The sequence below is a fragment of the Tetrao urogallus genome, assembly GCF_951394365.1.
Source record: "Tetrao urogallus genome assembly, chromosome: 1".
Lineage (NCBI taxonomy): Eukaryota > Metazoa > Chordata > Aves > Galliformes > Phasianidae > Tetrao > Tetrao urogallus.
In genome coordinates, this window is record NC_136813.1 from 19,036,281 (window position 1) to 19,046,668 (window position 10,388).

Consider the following 10,388-nt stretch of genomic DNA (forward strand, 5'->3'; position numbering starts at 1 on the left):
GAAGGGGTACTGTTTGTGGCTGACTTATCTTTTTTTAATGAAGATGGAGAGCAGGTAGTCAGATGAGAATAGACGCGTATCCTGCTCTGGCTCCATCTGCATTTGGGCGCCCATCTACAAGGCAGATGGGAAGGAAGAAAGGAAGAAGCAGCCTCCTGCCCAGTATGACTGTGCTGCCCTCCCTAGCATTGCCCTGCTCACCGGGTTGCTGGTCTGCCAGCCATTTCCATGGCCACGTGTGGAAAGGGCCACTGCATTCTGGAGGTCTGGTACAGCAACTGCAGAGTGGCCAGGACCCTGCAACGCAGTATCAAACGTTGTGGTGCGGGTAGGGGACCTTGGGCAGTTTCCAGGGACCCTTGGGAACTAGGAGGGTTACTGATTGTGGCTGACTTATCTTTTTTTATAGAAGCTGGAGAGCAGGTAGTCAGATGAGGATAGACGTGTATCCTGCTCTGGCTCCATCTGCATTTGGGCGCCCATCTACAAGGCAGATGGGAAGGAAGAAAGGAAGAAGCAGCCTCCTGCCCAGTATGACAGTGCTGCCCTCCCCAGCATTGCCCTGCTCACCGGGTAGCTGGTCTGCCAGCCATTTCCATGGCCACGTGTGGAAAGGGCCACTGCATTCTGGATGTCTGGTACAGCAACTGCATGGGTACCAGGACCCTGCAAAGCAGTATCAAACGTTGTGGTGCGGGCAGGGGACCTTGGGCAGCTTCCCGGGCCCCTTGGGAACTAGAAGGGGGACTGTTTGTGGCTGACTTATCTTTTTTTATTGAAGCTGGAGAGCAGGTATTCAGATGAGGATAGACGTGTATCCTGCTCTGGCTCCATCTGCATTTGGGCGCCCATCTACAAGGCAGATGGGAAGGAAGAAAGGAAGAAGCAGCCTCCTGCCCAGTATGACTGTGCTGCCCTCCCTAGCATTGCCCTGCTCAAAGGGTAGCTGGTCTGCCAGCCATTTCCATGGCCACGTGTGGAAAGGGCCACTGCGTTCTGGATGTCTTGTACAGCATCTGCAATGTAGCCAGGACCCTGCAAAGCAGTATCAAACGTTGTGGTGCGGGCAGGGGACCTTGGGCAGCTTCCCGGGCCTCTTGGGAACTAGGAGGGGTACTGATTGTGGCGGACTTATCTTTTTTTATTGAAGCTGGAGAGCAGGTAGTCAGATGAGGATAGACGTGTATCCTGCTCTGGCTCCATCTGCATTTGGGCGCCCATCTACAAGGCAGATGGGAAGGAAGAAAGGAAGAAGCAGCCTCCTGACCAGTATGACTGTGCTGACCTCCCCAGCATTGCCCTGCTCACCGGGTTGCTGGTCTGCCAGCCATTTCCATGGCCACGTGTGGAAAGGGCCACTGCATTCTGGATGTCTTGTACAGCATCTGCAATGTGGCCAGGACCCTGCAAAGCAGTATCAAACGTTGTGGTGCGGGCAGGGGACCTTGGGCAGCTTCCCGGGACCTTTGGGATCTAGAAGGGATACTTTTTGTGGCTGACATATCTTTTATTATTGAAGCTGGAGAGCAGGTAGTCAGATGAGGATAGACGTGTATCCTGCTCTGGCTCCATCTGCATTTGGGCGCCCATCTACAAGGCAGATGGGAAGGAAGAAAGGAAGAAGCAGCCTCCTGCCCAGTATGACTGTGCTGCCCTCCCCAGCATTGCCCTGCTCACCGGGTTGCTGGTCTGCCAGCCATTTCCATGGCCACGTGTTGAAAAGGCCACTGCTTTCGGATGTCTGGTACAGCATCTACTGGAGGGCCAAGTCCCTGCAAAGCAGTATCAAACGTTGTGGTGCGGGCAGGGGACCTTGGGCAGCTTCCAGGGACACTTGGGAACTAGGAGGGGTACTGATTGTGGCGGACTTATCTTTTTTTATTGAAGCTGGAGAGCAGGTATTCAGATGAGGATAGACGTGTATCCTGCTCTGGCTCCATCTGCATTTGGGCGCCCATCTACAAGGCAGATGGGAAGGAAGAAAGGAAGAAGCAGCCTCCTGCCCAGTATGACTGTGCTGCCCTCCCCAGCATTGCCCTGCTCACCGGGTTGCTGGTCTGCCAGCCATTTCCATGGACACGTGTGGAAAGGGCCACTGCATTCTGGAGGTCTGGTACAGTAACTGCAGAGTGGCCAGGACCCTGCAAAGCAGTATCAAACGTTGTGGTGCAGGCAGGGGACCTTGGGCAGCTTCCAGGGACACTTGGGAACTAGGAGGGGGACTGATTGTGGCTGACTTATCTTTTTTTATTGAAGCTGGAGAGCAGGTATTCAGATGAGGATAGACGTGTATCCTGCTCTGGCTCCATCTGCATTTGGGCGCCCATCTACAAGGCAGATGGGAAGGAAGAAAGGAAGAAGCAGCCTCCTGCCCAGTATGACTGTGCTGCCCTCCCTAGCATTGCCCTGCTCACCGGGTTGCTGGTCTGCCAGCCATTTCCATGGCCACGTGTGGAAAGGGCCACTGCATTCTGGAGGTCTGGTACAGCAACTGCAGAGTGGCCAGGACCCTGCAGAGCAGTATCAAACGTTGTGGTGCGGGCAGGGGACCTTGGGCAGCTTCCCGGGCCCCTTGGGAACTAGAAGGGGTACTGACTGTGGCAGAATTATCTTTTTTTATTGAAGCTGGAGAGCAGGTATTCAGATGAGGATAGACGTGTATCCTGCTCTGGCTCCATTTGCATTTGGGCGCCAATCTACAAGGCAGATGGGAAGGAAGAAAGGAAGAAGCAGCCTCCTGCCCAGTATGACTGTGCTGCCCTCCCCAGCATTGCCCTGCTCACCGGGTTGCTGGTCTGCCAGCCATTTCCATGGCCACGTGTGGAAAGGGCCACTGCATTCTGGAGGTCTGGTACAGCATCTGCAATGTGGCCAGGACCCTGCTAAGCAGTATCAAACGTTGTGGTGCGGGCAGGGGACCTTGGGCAGCTTCCCGGGCCCCTTGGGAACTAGAAGGGGGACTGAATGTGGCAGACTTATCTTTTATTATTGAAGCTGGAGAGCAGGTATTCAGATGAGGATAGACGTGTATCCTGCTCTGGCTCCATCTGCATTTAGGCGCCCATCTACAAGGCAGATGGGAAGGAAGAAAGGAAGAAGCAGCCTCCTGCCCAGTATGACTGTGCTGCCCTCCCTAGCATTGCCCTGCTCACCGGGTAGCTGGTCTGCCAGCCATTTCCATGGCCACGTGTGGAAAGGGCCACTGCATTCTGGAGGTCTGGTACAGCAACTGCAGAGTGGCCAGGACCCTGCAAAGCAGTATCAAACGTTGTGGTGCAGGCAGGGGACCTTGGGCAGCTTCCCGGGCACTTTGGGATCTAGAAGGGGTACTTTTTGTGGCTGACATATCTTTTATTATTGAAGCTGGAGAGCAGGTATTCAGATGAGGATAGACGTGTATCCTGCTCTGGCTCCATCTGCATTTGGGCGCCCATCTACAAGGCAGATGGGAAGGAAGAAAGGAAGAAGCAGCCATGTGCCAGTGGTCCCTGATCTACCCTCCCCAGCATTGCCCTGCTCACCGGGTTGCTGGTCTGCCAGCCATTTCCATGGCCACGTGTTGAAAAGGCCACTGCTTTCGGATGTCTGGTACAGCATCTACTGGAGGGCCAAGTCCCTGCAAAGCAGTATCAAACGTTGTGGTGCGGGCAGGGGACCTTGGGCAGCTTCCAGGGACACTTGGGAACTAGGAGGGGTACTGATTGTGGCGGACTTATCTTTTTTTATTGAAGCTGGAGAGCAGGTATTCAGATGAGGATAGACGTGTATCCTGCTCTGGCTCCATCTGCATTTGGGCGCCCATCTACAAGGCAGATGGGAAGGAAGAAAGGAAGAAGCAGCCTCCTGCCCAGTATGACTGTGCTGCCCTCCCCAGCATTGCCCTGCTCACCGGGTTGCTGGTCTGCCAGCCATTTCCATGGCCACGTGTGGAAAGGGCCACTGCATTCTGGAGGTCTGGTACAGTAACTGCAGAGTGGCCAGGACCCTGCAACGCAGTATCAAACGTTGTGGTGCAGGCAGGGGACCTTGGGCAGCTTCCAGGGACACTTGGGAACTAGGAGGGGGACTGATTGTGGCTGACTTATCTTTTTTTATTGAAGCTGGAGAGCAGGTATTCAGATGAGGATAGACGTGTATCCTGCTCTGGCTCCATCTGCATTTGGGCGCCCATCTACAAGGCAGATGGGAAGGAAGAAAGGAAGAAGCAGCCTCCTGCCCAGTATGACTGTGCTGCCCTCCCTAGCATTGCCCTGCTCACCGGGTTGCTGGTCTGCCAGCCATTTCCATGGCCACGTGTGGAAAGGGCCACTGCATTCTGGAGGTCTGGTACAGCAACTGCAGAGTGGCCAGGACCCTGCAGAGCAGTATCAAACGTTGTGGTGCGGGCAGGGGACCTTGGGCAGCTTCCCGGGCCCCTTGGGAACTAGAAGGGGTACTGACTGTGGCAGAATTATCTTTTTTTATTGAAGCTGGAGAGCAGGTATTCAGATGAGGATAGACGTGTATCCTGCTCTGGCTCCATTTGCATTTGGGCGCCAATCTACAAGGCAGATGGGAAGGAAGAAAGGAAGAAGCAGCCTCCTGCCCAGTATGACTGTGCTGCCCTCCCCAGCATTGCCCTGCTCACCGGGTTGCTGGTCTGCCAGCCATTTCCATGGCCACGTGTGGAAAGGGCCACTGCATTCTGGAGGTCTGGTACAGCATCTGCAATGTGGCCAGGACCCTGCTAAGCAGTATCAAACGTTGTGGTGCGGGCAGGGGACCTTGGGCAGCTTCCCGGGCCCCTTGGGAACTAGAAGGGGGACTGAATGTGGCAGACTTATCTTTTATTATTGAAGCTGGAGAGCAGGTATTCAGATGAGGATAGACGTGTATCCTGCTCTGGCTCCATCTGCATTTGGGCGCCCATCTACAAGGCAGATGGGAAGGAAGAAAGGAAGAAGCAGCCTCCTGCCCGGTATGACTGTGCTGACCTCCACAGCATTGCCCTGCTCACCGGGTTGCTGGTCTGCCAGCCATTTCCATGGCCACGTGTGGAAAGGGCCACTGCATTCTGGAGGTCTGGTACAGCATCTGCAGAGTGGCCAGGACCCTGCAAAGCAGTATCAAACGTTGTGGTGCAGGCAGGGGACCTTGGGCAGCTTCCAGGGACCCTTGGGAACTAGGAGGGGGACTGTTTGTGGCTGACTTATCTTTTTTTATTGAAGATGGAGAGCAGGTATTCAGATGAGGATAGACGTGTATCCTGCTCTGGCTCCATCTGCATTTGGGCGCCCATCTACAAGGCAGATGGGAAGGAAGAAAGGAAGAAGCAGCCTCCTGCCCAGTATGACTGTGCTGCCCTCCCTAGCATTGCCCTGCTCACCGGGTAGCTGGTCTGCCAGCCATTTCCATGGCCACGTGTGGAAAGGGCCACTGCATTCTGGAGGTCTGGTACAGCAACTGCAGAGTGGCCAGGACCCTGCAACGCAGTATCAAACGTTGTGGTGCGGGCAGGGGACCTTGGGCAGCTTCCCGGGCCCTTTGGGATCTAGAAGGGGTACTTTTTGTGGCTGACATATCTTTTATTATTGAAGCTGGAGAGCAGGTATTCAGATGAGGATAGACGTGTATCCTGCTCTGGCTCCATCTGCATTTGGGCGCCCATCTACAAGGCAGATGGGAAGGAAGAAAGGAAGAAGCAGCCTCCTGCCCAGTATGACTGTGCTGCCCTCCCCAGCATTGCCCTGCTCACCGGGTAGCTGGTCTGCCAGCCATTTCCATGGCCACGTGTGGAAAGGGCCACTGCATTCTGGAGGTCTGGTACAGCATCTGCAATGTGGCCAGGACCCTGCAAAGCAGTATCAAACGTTGTGGTGCGGGCAGGGGACCTTGGGCAGCTTCCCGGGCCCCTTGGGAACTAGAAGGGGGACTGAATGTGGCAGACTTATCTTTTTTTATTGAAGCTGGAGAGCAGGTAGTCAGATGAGGATAGACTTGCATCCTGCTCTGGCTCCATCTGCATTTGGGCGCCCATCTACAAGGCAGATGGGAAGGAAGAAAGGAAGAAGCAGCCATGTGCCAGTGGTCCCTGATCTACCCTCCCCAGCATTGCCCTGCTCACCGGGTTGCTGGTCTGCCAGCCATTTCCATGGCCACGTGTTGAAAAGGCCACTGCTTTCGGATGTCTGGTACAGCATCTACTGGAGGGCCAAGTCCCTGCAAAGCAGTATCAAACGTTGTGGTGCGGGCAGGGGACCTTGGGCAGCTTCCAGGGACACTTGGGAACTAGGAGGGGTACTGATTGTGGCGGACTTATCTTTTTTTATTGAAGCTGGAGAGCAGGTATTCAGATGAGGATAGACGTGTATCCTGCTCTGGCTCCATCTGCATTTGGGCGCCCATCTACAAGGCAGATGGGAAGGAAGAAAGGAAGAAGCAGCCTCCTGCCCAGTATGACTGTGCTGCCCTCCCCAGCATTGCCCTGCTCACCGGGTTGCTGGTCTGCCAGCCATTTCCATGGCCACGTGTGGAAAGGGCCACTGCATTCTGGAGGTCTGGTACAGCATCTGCAATGTGGCCAGGACCATGCAAAGCAGTATCAAACGTTGTGGTGCAGGCAGGGGACCTTGGGCAGCTTCCAGGGCCCCTTGGGAACTAGAAGGGGTACTGTTTTTGGCTGACATATCTTTTTTTATTGAAGCTGGAGAGCAGGTAGTCAGATGAGGATAGACTTGCATCCTGCTCTGGCTCCATCTGCATTTGGGCGCCCATCTACAAGGCAGATGGGAAGGAAGAAAGGAAGAAGCAGCCATGTGCCAGTGGTCCCTGATCTACCCTCCCCAGCATTGCCCTGCTCACCGGGTTGCTGGTCTGCCAGCCATTTCCATGGCCACGTGTGGAAAGGGCCACTGCATTCTGGATGTCTGGTACAGCATCTGCAATGTGGCCAGGACCCTGCAAAGCAGTATCAAACGTTGTGGTGCGGGCAGGGGACCTTGGGCAGCTTCCCAGACCCCGTGGGAAATAGAAGGGGTACTGATTGTGGCTGACTTATCTTTTTTTATTGAAGATGGAGAGCAGGTAGTCAGATGAGGATAGACGTGTATCCTGCTCTGGCTCCATCTGCATTTGGGCGCCCATCTACAAGGCAGATGGGAAGGAAGAAAGGAAGAAGCAGCCTCCTGCCCAGTATGACTGTGCTGCCCTCCCCAGCATTGCCCTGCTCACCGGGTTGCTGGTCTGCCAGCCATTTCCATGGCCACGTGTGGAAAGGGCCACTGCATTCTGGATGTCTGGTACAGCATCTGCAATGTGGCCAGGACCCTGCAAAGCAGTATCAAACGTTGTGGTGCGGGCAGGGGACCTTGGGCAGCTTCCCAGACCCCGTGGGAAATAGAAGGGGTACTGATTGTGGCTGACTTATCTTTTTTTATTGAAGCTGGAGAGCAGGTAGTCAGATGAGGATAGACGTGTATCCTGCTCTGGCTCCATTTGCATTTGGGCGTCCATCTACAAGGCAGATGGGAAGGAAGAAAGGAAGAAGCAGCCATGTGCCAGTGGTCCCTGATCTACCCTCCCCAGCATTGCCCTGCTCACCGGGTTGCTGGTCTGCCAGCCATTTTTGATGGACATTTCTGGAAAGACTCACTGCTGTCACTATTTCCTTTGCGAGCACCTCTATTCATTGTGTAGGTCTCATGAAAGCAGTGCAATATTTTTCCTTTGCAGCAAGGGTTTTTTGAGTCTCTTCCACAGTTTTGAGGGTGCTAGGTGAGTTGTATTACAGGAAAGACTTATCTGTCCTGTAGAGCTTGGCCCTCCTGTTGTGATGTGAATGCGGTTGAGGACAGTAGTATCTCGTCGTCCTGCCGTGTCCCTGTCCTGCTGTGTTCTTGTAGCAGAGGAGGATGAGCTGCCCTCCAACCCAATGGGCAGTTTATAGGGTGCTCATTGGCCATTTCTGGTCAGCAGTGCCCTTCTGGTCAGCATTCAGGTTGCTGTGATACCAAGCTCTCTCTGGAACACAGCCGCTATTGTGACTTGGCTGTGACAGCTGCAGGGTGGTTCCTGGACCTGCTGGTTGCCCCTAGTGATGTGGATGTGACGTATTAGGGTTGGTGCTGCCTGGGATATGGCTGCTGCCTTCCACCATTCGTGTAATAAAGAAAGCAATGAGTTGTTCTTGGTGCCTGATGGTACTTAGGCCGTGTGAGCATGAGGATCACAGCCATTGCCTTTCTCCCATCTCTAAGGGAAGCCAGACAGGAGGTGTTGAGAGGGAGGGGGAGCAGGGCCCTCAGTAGTGGGAGGAGTGCTTTTTCCTTCCAGAGTCTCTGAATATGTGGCTGAGCACTTGTTGATTGCTTTTGGTTCCCATGGCTGAAGGGAGCACTTCTGATCTCATCCTGCTCAGGACACTCTGGAAATCATGCCTCTCATTGCCAGGAGCTCCTCCAAGCCCTTCCCGTGGTTCCCAGGTTTGCACAGTGCCATGCTGGTGACAAGGCCATGCCCTGTGAGAGTTGGCTGGGTGCAGCCCTGCTGCCAAGGCCCTGACTGTGCATCCACTCACGTACCATCATGGACGATCTTCCTGTTCCCCCCCCCATGGGCCACTGTAGCCCCTGTCCTACCTGTGGCACTGGCTGCTGCAGGGCTCCCTGTCCTACAGCTTTGCAGTCTCTCTCCCTTTTCTGTAAGCATGAAAAGTAACTCTCTCTCTGGAGTTGTTGTGGCCAAAATGCAGGACCTGACACTTGGCCCTACTGAAACTCATACAGTTTACCTTGGCTCATCGATCCAGGTCCCTCTGTAGTGCCTTTCTCCCCACTGGCATGTCAACAATTCCTCCCAGCTTGATGTCACCTGCAAACTTACTGAGGGTGCACTCAGTCCCCTTGTCAAGATCATTAATAAAGAAGTTAAATAGATAAATATTAAAGTATTTGGTTTTACTTTTTTTCCTAACTCCACATGACATTCAGAACTCCATAGATTTTTGTTACCACAAAAATAACTTGAACTCATTTTATTCATACGGTTGTGTCTGTAGCCCTCAGAGGCCCACCTCTTAAAGGCCATTTCTTTGATAAGGCAAGAAATCCATTTCTCACTCCAAACTGTCCCAGGAGCAGTGACCAGCCCTGAGATCAATGGGTTCACTGTGTCCAGTGGGATGCCCTTTCCCTTTTGTCTTCTAGAAACTTGAAATTGGTGTGATTGACATAAGGTTTGTCTGAGTTGCCACATAACAATGCCAGAATAAATTTACCTCTCTATCATGAAAATTGGCCATCTGTTCATAAATCTATGATTCCTACCTTTTAGTCAGTTATTTAACTGTTCCTCAAAGAGCCTCTGATAAGGGAGAACATATCAAAATATTTTTGGAAATATCATTTTGATACTTTACAAAACTCCTTTAAATGTTGGGATTGTTTCTTGTACGATTCTTTACTGTTGAGGTTCTATGAGGATTAATCCACAGCCGTGAGTTTGTAGAGGCTGTGTGGAAAGACCCCTATTTGTGCACATCCAAAAAAAGATCTGTCCAGACACATTACTGAAGGCAGTGAGACCTAGTGGTGAAAAAAATGTAAAGTGCAGCCTTTCAGTAGAACAGCTTGCTTGCTGTCATGGAGGAAGCCTGTAGCAGCTTCAGGAAATGAGTCGTAACACCTTCCATAGCTCAGCTCAGCTCCTCACCTCCAAGGCTTCCCTCCATAGTATGTATGAGAGCAAACTTTGTGTCACAACATCCCTAGTCTGAAAGGAGACATCTGTCGTAATGTTCTTGGAAGGTTGGTAATGCCACTAGCAGACAAACTGAATAAATGGCAATGTTTGAGTCAGAAAGATGTCTGTGAGCCTATGGGGAATTAGAATGTCAGAGTACATTTATATCAGAGCAGTTGAGCTATCATCACCAGAAATTTCATCTTCAATTTGAGCAAATAATTTCAGTAGCAGCTTTGGAAAAAGATTGTACCCTTCTAGCTCTAACATTCCTTTTTTGATCATCATAGATAGAAAAGGGTCTTTGAAAAACATTATGTGTTCTAGATTCCTTTAACAAAGGAATAAATTCAAACACTTTTTATCTAATTTTATAACATTTTAAAGAAAATCAATTAAACTTCCAAAACAACCCAAATGGGCAGATAATCAACTATCTACATTTCCTGAAATAATTTAGAAACAAGTTCTAGATACCCTAAAATACTTCTCCTCTGCTGAACTTAGGATTATGATCTATATTTTTCCTGGCCAGTTGAAGAGAGGTTTAAGGAAATTATATTCTCTGTGATTCAAGAAGATCAAAAAGGAAATATTGTTTTGCTCTTGCAGGCACAAAACAATCTAAAGTAAGCCACCTCACATACATCACTTAACCAGTAAGTCTGAAA